This window comes from Equus caballus, chromosome 26 (assembly GCF_041296265.1).
Source record: "Equus caballus isolate H_3958 breed thoroughbred chromosome 26, TB-T2T, whole genome shotgun sequence".
NCBI classification, from domain to species: Eukaryota; Metazoa; Chordata; class Mammalia; order Perissodactyla; family Equidae; genus Equus; species Equus caballus.
Window position 1 is genome coordinate 15,758,324 of NC_091709.1, and position 13,523 is coordinate 15,771,846.

The following is a 13,523-nucleotide window of genomic DNA, read 5'->3' on the forward strand; positions in this document are numbered from 1 at the left end:
AAATAATTTTTCTCATTCTAGTTTATTGAGCTGGAGATAACTAAGATGGTGTAGTGCTTTGTAATTTCTTTAAAAGCAAATTTTATGGGCCAGCCTGGTGGCGCAGCAGTTAAGTAGCATGTTCCGCTTCGGTAGTCCAGGGTTTGCCAGTTCGGTTCCGGGGTGCAGATATGGCACCGCCTGGCAAGCCATGCTGTGTGGTAGGCGTCCAACATATAAAGCAGAGGAAGATGGGCACGGTTGTTAGCTCAGGGCCAGTCTTCCTCAGCAAAAAGAGAAAGATTGGCAGCAGATGTTAGCTCAGGACTAAGCTTCCTGAACAAACCAAAAAACAAACAAACAAAAAAAGACAAAAGCAAATCTTAGAAGTAGTGTAATGTGTCTGCTTTCCTCAGAAAAGGTGCCTCTTGCCAAATTCTATTACAGTTCAGTGAATCAATTTTCTGGGTACTAGTAAATTTCATTAAATAGGCCATTTTTTGGCAAATTGCGTGAAAAATAACATTTCCAGAGAAAAGGTAACAAATCTTAAATATAGACCTTGGTAAATTTTTACACAGTAAAACACAGCTGCATAATCACCCCGAACACCAAAAAGTACAATATTACCTGCAACCAGAAGTCCCCTTGACTCTCTCCTGGTTAGTCCTTCTCAAGGGGAAACAGCACATTGACTTCTAACACAATATATTAATAAAATAGTAAAGTATTACATTTGACAAATAAGTTCAGGAATATTTTGGGAAGATGTTTATTTAATATAAACCCATCGTGATATGAATAACTGGATAAAAAAGAATGTGAAAGGAAAGCTGACATAAAGGGCAAGCTGAACTTGAAGAGAAGAAAAAAACATCATTTCTATTTATTCTCACTGGGAGGTATATGATGTCAAATGACCAAATTACTTCTGAGAAAGTGGTCCATGGGTTAGGTTATAATAAGTGCAGTCTCATTTTTACAATGCCATTTATTTCCTCAGGGTAGCAAAAAACAAGGACAATTTTTAGCAAAACTAATAATGCTTAAGGAACAAATCCTTCCTGTTCAAGCTGTTAGAGGATGCAGATGGCATGGTGCAGATAAACACAATTTTAACCTTGCATTTTTCAAGGTTTTATCAGCTATTATACTCATCTATGCTTTGGGGGAGTTCATTCTCCGGGAGCATAATAGCAAAGATTTGCCTCCCTAATATTCTGGTCCATCTAATAGAGAAATTAGAGCCACCATTAGTCTGGAAAGAGCTTTGCAGAGTGAGTCATTTAATGTCTAAAAGCTGTAAAACCTTTCGCCCAGATGGATGATGGGTATACATGTTGGCTAGCTTTCCAAAGTAGGACTGATGATGCTGGACTCTTTACTGAGTGCTTTTCTTTCTATTTTAAATCTCAGCAGGAAGGTCATGCTCATGGATGAGAGTGTCTACACTGAATGATTCAGGCCACATATGGAGAATGAGCAGGCACAGGGCAAGTTTGTCTGTGATGCTGGTTTGGCATCTAACTGTGTCCATGCAGCAGTGGGCTACTTCCCTGAAACTACTTCCAATTAGTTTAAGATATTTTAGCAAAATGTGTTGATTGAGTTACATTTGTAAGGCTCGCATATGCATCTCTGCTGTTGTTCCTGCTGCTGAGGTACAATTTGGACATCACGTTTTCACTTAGGACTGTTTTTGCTGCCTCTGGTCTGAGTGCAACTGTCTAATTTTGCAAGTCACAGGGATGGGGCTCTCAAAGTGACCTGTCCATATTGGAATAGCAGTTGTTCAATTTGAAAACTTAGGGCTGGCTGCTGAGTGTAGCAGGAAAGAGGCAGCAGCCAGTCCCAGTGTCGTCTCTCGGTTTCCCAACCAAAGATACACGATTACCAATTTCTCAGATGCCCCATGACATTCTGGGAGACCTTACAGGGTGGTGGCTAAGAGTAGATGATCTGAAGTTATACTGTCTGGATTTGAATCCCAGTGCTAGTATTTACTAGTTTCATACCTTGGACACTAATATTCTTATCCATAAATCAATAATAATGATAATGATAATATAAAGTGATAGGCATATTATGAAAATTAAATGAACGAATTCAAGCGTCTATTTTGTTTAAAATGGTGCAGGATGTATATTAAGCCCTAGAAAGGTATTTTTCTGGGTGCTTCTTAATGTCATGTAGGGCTCCATGGTTGTATCGGTCTATTTTTGACCTGGGACTGGATTCTGACTTTTCTTATTCTTTCCTTCTTCTATCAAATATACTGATCCTATTCTCTGCTAGGAAAAAATTGGTAGATGCTCATAGCACATATCTCTACCCCCAAAAATAATGTCAGTAAATCTATAAGTGTTTCAAAATGCCTTTTGTAAAGAAAACTATTTATGAGACTTCACACAACACAACAGGTAATGAAAACTTGACTTTAAGTCGTGGGCATTTTGATAACATTCACGTCTCACCATGTGTTTCTGTTAGCAATGCGCAGGGAAGATCCTGGACAAAGTACTTGAATAAAAATTCTCCTCAACCCAGTTTTATGTTCCTATACCCTTTAAATGATTCTGGTAGATTCAATTACTTTTTAAAAATTCCGGAAGAAATGTGTGAATGATTATCACAAGTTTGAAACTAAAAAACTTATATGCCACACTACAAAAAGTTCCAATAATGGAAGGGACATTTGATTGCCATCCATGATTTGCTTCCAGACCATTACCATTGTCAGCCAAAAAGAAGGAAGAGAAAAGCAAGCCCAGGGTAAGGGGCTTTGTCAATGATGAGATGGTGAAGAAGTCCCACACAACATCACCAGTCGTTTCTATTGGATCCACCAGAGTCATAGAACTGCATTTAGCTGCTATAGAGTCTGGGAAATGTAGTTGCCAGTCGCAAAACTATATCCTAAGCTTAAACTGAGCTGAGGTGGTGATGAGTGGAATCTATTATGCATTTAAAGAAAGAAAGGAAGGAAGGAGGGAAGGAAGAAAGAAAAAGAATAAAAAGATAGGTAGGTGGAGATAACATTTCTCTTTCACAAACATTTAGATTTACTTGTTATGAAATTAAACTATATATTTGCTATTAACTATGATTCAAAGCATTCTATCTGGCTCTTGGCGGTACACACACGACAACTCTTTTCCCAGGAGTTACACATGGTTAGAGAAAGGCAACTTAGTACTACTTCTTGACTTGGCTGTCAGATGACCTAGGTTTCCATCCCAGTTTGTCCTCTGTGAAACGACATGAATGCCATTTAGTCTTGGTGCCCTTCAGTTTCTACCTCCATGAAACAAAGGGCTGGATTGGATTGTCACCATAGCATATTTTAAGTTTAAAGTTATATAATGCTAAGCCTTGTCTCTTTTTGTAAATATGCAGTTGAAGATAGTATGACACTAATTTAAAATTCAGTTAAAGCTTTGGATCTTTCAAGATATCCAGTTATTTATTGACACATATTACAGATAAACATAACCATTTTATTTCTTCTATCTTATCTGGTGAAAGGAAATGTCATAGTAAACTATGACAGCCTGTGTTCATATCAACTGTATTCTGAAACTTTTCTATTGATTGTTTCATTGAAAATAGAGATCAACTCTAAGAGCAAACTCTAAGAACAAAAAAGCATGCTCTTTAAGGGTCGAATTACAATTTTTATTACTATTTCACACATTTTTTTTGCCTTGTACTCTCCAAAGTCATACTGTTAATCATCTTAATTAAGTAAGCATATATAAGAGTACCTCAAACATTATTTCTTAGTTTTCTCTTCCTTTATATTTCTTTGTTGTCCTACTGGGTCAGTCTTAAACTAACCTTCAGCACATTTCTGTACAAATAGTTGGAGTATATTTATGAACGATGGCATATGTTTTTGTTTTTGATGACTTTTAATTTCAAATGAAGTTTTAACACGTAAGCAATCACTATATATATGTAAAAGCAATCACTGTAATATATATCTATATATAATATTTTCAAATAAGATATAAAATTACATAGGTTTTTGGTTCAATGCTTATTTAGAAGACAAAAACAATAATAAACATTTGATTATCTCAAAGAATATTTGTCATTTTAACAGAAATTTAACTCATATTCTGGGTTTCTCTTTAGTATCTCTGTGGAAAGTGCTGGATCTTTTTGTAAATGTAGTGTTTGAAGCATTAATAAAATGTGTTTCATTTTTCAGAAGCACCTTGAGTATGTGTTGTCAATTTTTTATAGGTGAGGCATCAAATCATCAAGTGGAATTTCAGTTATCATCTAATCATAATATTCATCTTGGTGAAAATGGATAGTCAATGCTCAATTTAACATGGCTTTACAGTTGATCTCTCATAAGAGTACTATGGCATACTTCTAATTCTTTCTAAACCTAATATTTATTTTTAGAAATTATTCATTAAAAGCTTTAGAGAATATGGCCTTCCTTTGGCAAAGTGTAATGACTGCAAGAATATCACAAATGAGAAGACTATTGAATGTGTATTGTTTTCCCTTTCTGCTATCTACCTCATTCCTCAGCACACGAATTCATTAAACTATCATTTACACTCCCCAATTCAAATGCAAATGGTATGTTGGACATATGGTCTGATAGCAAATTGCCCAGCAATAAAGAGACGGAGTGTTATGGATTTCAACTTAAATCCCTGAAATTTGCGGGGAAGGTCAAGTGATATTATATTACATTTTCTCAAAAAGAGAGGATAGTTCTGATTAGCAAAATCTAATCAGGGATGTTTCTAGAGAAGAAAAATAAATAAAAGTTATGTAAATGTCTTCTTCCATCTTCATAAAAGTAGAAACCATTCCGTCATATTTAAAATGTAAATAGCTGTACATTTTTTACTGCCATTCTTGATTTTATTAAAACTGCTTTTAGCAAGCTAAAAGACATTTTCCAAATTTTTGTTAGAAGGAGATATTTCCTTTATTAACAAATTGAAGGGTGAGTAGAAATTTAAAGCAATTTTGGATAAATTAGCTTTAAAGTAAATAATGGCCCCCAAAAGCTTTCTTATATATTCAGTAATGTCAACTTTTTTAAATTAGAAAATTAGTGAACTAGAGTCAAATTGAATACTTTCTAAATAACAGTTTTGTAAAATCTTTTCTATTTTATAAGGCGTAGCTCTTTAAAGTATTTTAAAACTCTGGAAATTTAACATAATCACTATGAAATACAATTTAAAACTTCAAAAGCCAAATGAATATTTTAATGGCCTCAAATTTATTAATTTAAAATAGCAACTATAGTATTAAGAAGTGGGCAGTTATATAAACTTTTTCATGATCTAGAACAAGAGAATTTTTTGTATCAACCATTTCCCTATGGCTTATACCCTTCCATGGTCTAGTATAATATAAAGATTTGAAGCAAATGTCTTTGTATTGGAAAAATCATCTACTTATTTTAAGTCCCAATAAATAAGCTATTGAAATAACACTTCACAAACTTGCAACTTTTAGGCAGCTAAAAACTAAATACACAGATGATTCATATTTGCATCTGACAAGGAAGACTTGTTGTAATTTGGCCCCCAAATTACCTATCTCCTAGCATATTGCAATTCCACTCCTTCCTCACAGGTCGTGTATTGAATTGACACCTGTGATGGGTTGAATTACGTCCCCCCAGATTCATATATATTTAAGACCTAACCCCCATTATATCAGGATGTTGGAAATAGAATGCCTGCAGGTGTAATTAGTTAAGTTAGAAGTAACTCACAAGTATGAGCCCTGATCCAACATGACTAATGTCCTTAAAGCGGGAAATTAAGACACAGAGAAGGATATGCATAGAGGGTGACATGAAGAGAAACAGCCCAAAAAGAGAGGCCAGGAAGAAATCCTTCCCCCACACCCTCCAAAGAACCAACACTGCTGATTCCCTGATTTTGGACTCTAGCCTCCATATCTGTACGATGATATATTTCTGCCTTTTAAGCCACCCGGTCTGAGGTACTTTGTGACAGCAGCCCTAGCAAACTAACATATTATCTATGTTTAAGCGACTTCCAAACCAAGCAAGCTCAATTAGCTATTTAAATTATTTAAACCATTAAATATCTTCATCTTCCTCAGAGGAGTATAATCAGCGCTACCCCATCCCCCACTCCTCTCACCAGGCTACTCCATTTGGCTTTTCTCTACTTTAGCATAATTTCTTGATGTTTGAAACACATTCTAAACAACTCACGTTTTAATGTTAGTTACTTTGTGGTTATTTCATTGTGCATTTAGCCCTATCTGTAGCCATCTCAATGCCAGGATTAAAAGCCAAATAAAACATATTCATCAACATTAGAAAAATATTTACTTCCCGGAAGAGTGAATCACCCTAGTTTACCCCAAACTAAGCACTTTCCCAGAATGTGGGACTTTCGGTGCTGATACCAGGAAAGTCTTCAATAAACCAGGGTAAATTGGCACTCTACACTTTGGCAAGTTAAGAAGACAGAAGGAAGGACTTGAAAAGACTAATATTTCTGAGATTGTGGTGATCTCATAGAAATGGTGGGACAAATCAGAACCTTGAGTGGCCAATATACCAGACAGAGGGACATATATACTTGAGCTTCACGCAAGCTAATCTTCCTCTCAAGAGACTTACTGACCTGAAATTGTGTAAAATAGGAAAACAAAAAGTTAAATAACATATATTCTGAAGAGTAGAGTGGTAATTTTGGTTCTCTTATGCTGAGGAGATGAGAATTAGAGTTCAAGTCCTTTCAGAAGGATAGACCCAAGAGAACACTTTAGGGTGTCACCTGGAAAGCCTGGAGTAATATATCTTGCAGGAAGAGTGAAGTAAACACAACCTTACCAAAACTGGGAGTAATCAACCCTGTAGCTCAATCCATGACTGGAGTAAGTTGATCAGACTCCACTTTTCATCTGGTAAAAAGGTGAAAGCTCTCAGGAGAATATGACATCAACAACAAATGTTTTGAACACAGTGCATGGCATTTGACTTACAGTTAGTAAACATGCCAAGAGACATAAGTTGCAATAAATTATTTGATTAATCTTTGAGAAGTCAAAATAGAGAAGAACTAGAAGAGAAGAAACATAACACAGGTAGCTTCAATAGAAAACATATAGTAATATGGAGGATACAAGTTTGCACGTAATTAATACAAACGAACTAATCGCTCAAATTGAAAGATAAGTTTCAGATTGCACACACATAAATTGTACAAAATCTTGTGTAAGCTGCTTAGAAGACAGACAATTTAAAAATAAGGACACATAAATGATGAAAGTAATGAGTAGAAATACTTTTAAGATGAAAACATAAATTAACGAAAGTCAGTGTGGAAATTCAAATGTTAGCTGAGCATACGTTAAAGCAAGAAGCATTGCTATATATGTAAACAAAATAAAAATCCAATAAAGAAAACAATTTATCTTGAATTATTGAGAGTTTTCTCTCTGGGCTTGGAAATGAGATAGAGATGCCCACTATCACCACGTCTATTCAGCGTGGTACTGGAAGTCCTGGCCAATGAAATAAGTCCAGAAAAATAAAGCATTTAAGGATTGCAAAAGAAGAAATACAGTTGTCAAAATTAGAAGATAATGTTTAAGTCCTTTTTATTAGAAAGAGACCAACAAGGATTCTTTTTGTCTTTTCCTTTTTAGTTCTTAAGGTCTCACATTCTAACCTCTTTTTTTTTCGGGTTTATTGAGCCATAATTGACAAGATTGTGAGATATTTAAAGTGTACAACATAATGCTTTGATATAAAAACACATTGTAAAAGGGTTTCCCTCATCAATTTAGTTAACACAATTGTCACCTCACATATTTATCTTTTCTTTTTGTAAGAACATTTAAGCTCTCCCCTCTCAGCAAATTTCAATTGTACAACACAGCGTTATTAACTGATAGCACGCTATCATGAGTCACTTCATATTAGTCATCAGAGCCTCATACATTGTTCACAGTATAACTGAAAGTTGGCACCCTTTCTACCAACCTCTCCCTAATTCCAACATCCTCCGGCCCCAGACGATCACTTTTCTATCCTCTGTTTCTATGAGTTCAACTTTTGTTTGTTTTCTTGTTTTTGTTTGGTTTTGTTTCAGAATCCACATATAAGTGACAGTACGCAGTAATTTATCTTTCTCTGTCTGGCTTATTTCACTTAGTATAATTCCCTCCAGGTTCACCCATGTTGTCAAAAATGACAGGTTTTCCTTCAGTTTTTAAGGCTGAATAATACTCATATGTTGTGGATCCATTTATCTGTTGACAGACACGTAGGTCATTTCCATACCTTGGCTATTATGAATAATAAAGATTCTAGATCCAGTTAACTGCCATGAAATTTACTTTGGCTCAATCTTACAGGAAAGCTCTGGAGAACATAGGTCACACATCAGAAACGTCCAATCAGGACCATGGTAATTGGAGTATTTATATTCCCAACCCCACCAGCATTTGGAAAGCCCTGTCCCTGATGGATGTAATTTCCCCACTTGTGGCTCTCCCTGTACCCAGGCAAAGTGAGCTCTGAGAGCTCCAGGGCAGTCCTCCAACCAAGAGCTGCAGGAAATGTCGTCATACTGGGAGCTGATGTGCATTAAAAAATAGAAAATAAGAGGTTAGGCTGGTAGCTTAGCAGTTAAGCTCGCACACTCTGCTGGTTCAGATCCGGGGCGCAGACATATGCATTGCCTATCAAGCCATGCTGCGGCAGGTGTCCCACATCTAAGGTAAAGGAAGATGGGCACAGATGTTAGCTCAGGGCTAATCTACCTCAAAAACAAAAGAAAAAAGAAAGAGAATCAATTGTTAGTGAAGGGAGGACTGGTAGAAATGACTTTCTTCAATTTATTTAGAAGTTTTCAAATTTCTTTCAATAATGTTGTTTAGTTATGTAGAGTTTACGCACTTTTTGGAGAGGTTAGATTTATTCTTTTATATTTGACATTTTCTGATGTATTTAAAATGGTATACTGTTTTTAAATTTTGTTACCTATTTGTTTATAGCCTATACATAAATAATTGTTTTTTGTATATTTACCTACACACCATCAAATTTGATAAATTCAATTATTAATTCAAATAAACCACCTATGTATTATTTTAGATCTTAGATAATTTACCTGCATCAAGGAACAAAGCTTTGATGGAAAAAAAAAATCCTGGCAAGTGTAGCAGGAAAAATACTATGCTAAGTTACTCTGATTTTAGAAATGCCTCCCACTTTCTCCTTCTATTTGCTCCTTATTCCACACGACCTCTCAGGTAATCAAGGTGTTTATGCACAGCTCCTTTACTCGCTCCACTTGGACATGGCGCATTCATTCCCTGCCTCGAGCATTCCACCCGCCAATCTCAGGGTCGGCATTAAAATATATCTCCTTAAGGATATATTATCTGAGATAATAGCCCGTGAGGGTTCATGGATTATCCTCCCGGAAATTTCCTATAAAGGAGCTATCTTAATCCTACAAATGTGAGAATTTCAGTTTCTGGGCAGGATGTGGGGAGAAATTTGATTGAGGGGATTTTGAGTTTTCTCTGATTGTATCTCCTTAACTGCCAATGGTTTTTTCCTTTTCTCCCAACCAGATGAGATAAAAACCTTGTCTTTTAACTTGTATGTTACATCAAGGAGAACATTTTTCTGACTGAAATTTAGCATAAAAGTCACTGTCAATCAACTGTATTTGTGAGTTTTGAATATCTTTCACTGATGCCAAGATTTTAGAACACCACAGAAAAAAATCTGACTGCAAGAGCTTACAGGTATAGAATTTGAAAAGTAGCTCTTTTCAGTTGGTACCTATGAATGGGAATTATGCAGTACAAAATCATAAGAGCCTTCACTGAAATCCTCAGAGTGTAGACAAATGGCAAAATAGCGAATGCTGTGAGGCCTGGTCTTCTCCTTGATCTTTATACTTTCTCACTGTTCTTCAGTATCTTAACTGTACCTTGACATTTCCTGATAAGAAAACTTAGAAAATGTAAATGGTTTACTAAGTTTCATGGCTCCTTAGATGTACTATTACAATAAAATGAAAGAATGTCTTTTTCAATAAATTATTCTAACCATTGACATTTATAGGTAACATCTTTATGTATTCAAAAGGGAATTGACTAGTTTCATCAGCCTAATTTTAAGAAGCCAAGAATAAAAATTTAAGATACATATTGCATTTATTATGTAATTATGTTTTCATTAGCATTCAGGAGAAGAATAAAGCAGATATTTTAGACTACCGTGCTATTTCCTTGTGTGCTATTGGAGCTGCAGATTGTTTTTATACCTCTTCTTCTTTTTTTTTGGTGAGGAAGATTGGCCATGAGCTAATATCTGTTGCCAACCTTCCTATTTTTTTTCTTAAGGAATATTGTCGCTGAGCTAACATCTGTGCCTATCTTCCTCTATTTTGTATGTGGGACACCACCACAGCATGGCTTGATGGGTGGTATGCAGGTCCTTGCCTGGCATCTGAACCCATGAACCTAAGGCCACCAAAGCAGAGTGTGTGACTTAACCACAACACCACTGGGTCAATGCCTATAACTCTTCTTAAATGTATAGTAATATAAATTAATTTCTTTTGGCATACAAAAAACTTTTTGTACAGGAAAAATATGCCTTGTTTAGGAAGATAATTTGATAGTCCTTGAGTGTATAAAAAAAGCTGGAGTCTAGAAAAAGAATGTACAAGAAAGAAAAGTCTAAATTTCTTTGGAATCAAAAGGAAGGCACACAGAATGAGGAATAAAAGAAGCCTCAAAAGACCAGGAGAGGACGAGGCTGTCTTTGGTGTGATAAAAACAAGGAAGTAAAAAGTTCACAGTGGTAGACTGGATGGCTGAATTAACTTTAAGAGATAAGGAGGCTTATAATTCAAATTTAAGTTGCTAGTTTTCCTGTGATGTAATTATCTCACTAAACCTTCAGTAAATCTGCTATATACACAGATACTTTGAGTAAGATTGTACGTATGCCTGTGGGTGTGTGTTAGCTTATGCATGTATGTGGGAATATATGTGTATATATTAAATAAATAGATTAAATGATCCCTTTGCTCATATCCATTGAGAAAAAACTTAGAGAAAGATGATTAATACATTGAAGTAAATTAACATAAGCATGAACTTGAAGGTCATCAATGAACTTGTAGGTTACCATGTGGCGTAAGACCCTCAGATTTTGCAGAAACCTTAGAAAGCAATATGACTATTCACAAGCAAGAAAATGAAGACTTCAGCCAATTTGATCAAGTTCTTAATGGAAATAGTGACCTCAGTTGACATGTAAGTGTTTGACTAACCCCTTTAGAAAATTGCTTGCTTTGTTTTGTTCTTCTGTTCATAGTTTATTGATGTTGAATCTCTTAAAACTATCAAAGGAAATTTAGCCATGGGAAAACTTTTCATAGATGAAAATAAATTTGTCTATTAAAGCAACTTCATCTGCCTATCCTTTGAAGTGGTCCTCAAGACCCTTGTAGGAGCAGGGTGTTTCCAGATGCTATAGCAAATAAACCTCAAGACCTCAGGCATCAAGGCAATAGAAGTTTACTTCTTGTTTCCATAAGGTCCACTCACTGTGTAGGTGGGTATGGTGGTGGTGGTCGTAGTGGTGCATGGTTCCACACAGTCATTCTGGATCTCAGGCAGATGGAGGCTCTGCCATTTCTAACATTTGACTCCAAGGATAATCAATGTCCATTCAGCAGAAGTAGGAGGAAAAGAATCATTATTGAAAGATTCTTAGAGGTAGATCTGAAAGGATCTGATACTATGTCTACTCATCTTTTATTGGTTAGAACTCAGTCATGGGCTACCCCTAACTGTGAAGAGGCTAAAAAATTGAGTCTAGTTTAGTGTTCAGGAGGAGGAGAAAACAGATGTGGTACAAAGATAGCCTTTGTCAGCTATAATCTGCCCTGTGCTCTCCACATAACTGCTTCACTTCTTTCAAACTGAAAAATACACCCCCTCCCTAAGAGACTGTCGAATCATCCAAAAGCTCATGCTATTTGTGAAGGGGGAGAACAAGCATAATTTTTATATACTTTCACATTGTAGAGCTTTTTAAAAAATTTTTCAACCAAGGCAACTCACCAAAGAAGATATGGCAAAAAGGCATATGAAAAGATACTCAACATCATAGTCATTAGCGAATTAGAAAGTAAAACAACAATGAACTACTACACCACACCTATTTGAATGGCTAAAATCTAAAACACTGACAGCACCAAATACTGAGGAGGATGTGGGGCAACAGAAACTCATATTCATTGCTGGTCAGAATACAAAATGCTATAGTTACTTTGGAAAGCAGTTACTTATACACCTAAAATAGGCTTACCGTAAGATCCAGCAATGACACTCCCAGATATTTACTCAAGTGAATGAATGGATAAACAAACTGGACTACTATTCAGCATTAAAAAGAAATGAGCTACCAAGCCACAAAAAGACCTGAGGGAACTTTAAAAGCATATTGATAAGTGAAAGAAGCCAATTGGAAAGGGCTATAACTATATCATTCCAACTATATGATACTGTAGAAAAGGCAAAAATATAGAGCCATTATAAAGATTAGTGGTTTCTAGGAGGTCAGGAGGTATGAATCAGTAGGAAGGGATAAATAAGTGGAGCACAGTGCATTTTTAGGGTGGCGAAACTATTCTATATGATACTCTGATGATGGGCGTGACATTATGCACTTGTCAAAACCCACAGAATTGTACAACAGTGAACAGTAAAGTCAACTGTGTACTTTAATAATAATAAAGGTACCAATATTGGTTTAGCTTTAACACATTATACCAATGTAAGATGTTATAAAGGAAACTGTATGGTGAGAGATAGATGGTATGTGGGAATTCTTTCTACTATCTATGCAATTTTCTCTAAAACCACAAATGCTCTAAAAAATAAAATCTTTTAAAATTTAAAAAAATATTTAAGGCTTCTTTCGACTTTCTGACAATTTACCTACAGATGTTTCGAAATCTTCTTGAGAAAGAAGAGGTGATAACTGAGGTAGGAGGTGGGAGACACATTCCAGAGAATTCTTAGTGGAGTTTGAAACAAGATGCCTCCCAGTTATGCTGTGTGGAAAAACTTTCTGGGGAAGTAAGCAAAAACACAGAAAACTCCTTCACAAGGTCTTCCACAGAAACTCCCTCATTCTTTCATAAATCAGTGGTTCTAAGCAGCTCCTGTGGTGATGAGGGATCCCCAATTCAGCCCCCACTTTAAATGAAACTTCCACTACCCTCAATCTCAAACCCTGCATCCTCCCAACTGTCTCTTTTCTTCAACAAATAAAAGATACAAAAAATATATACAACCAAAATACAACTGAACAAACCATTACCAAGTAAAATGGACAGCCTCTGGATTTCCAACTCAGGGGTATTTCTGTGGAAATGAGAATTACTTGTAGCCTCACAGGAAATAAGCCTGTTATAAATGGATAACACTCCTTCTAGTTTTAAATTCCTAGGCAATAAGAATATTAATTAAATAAA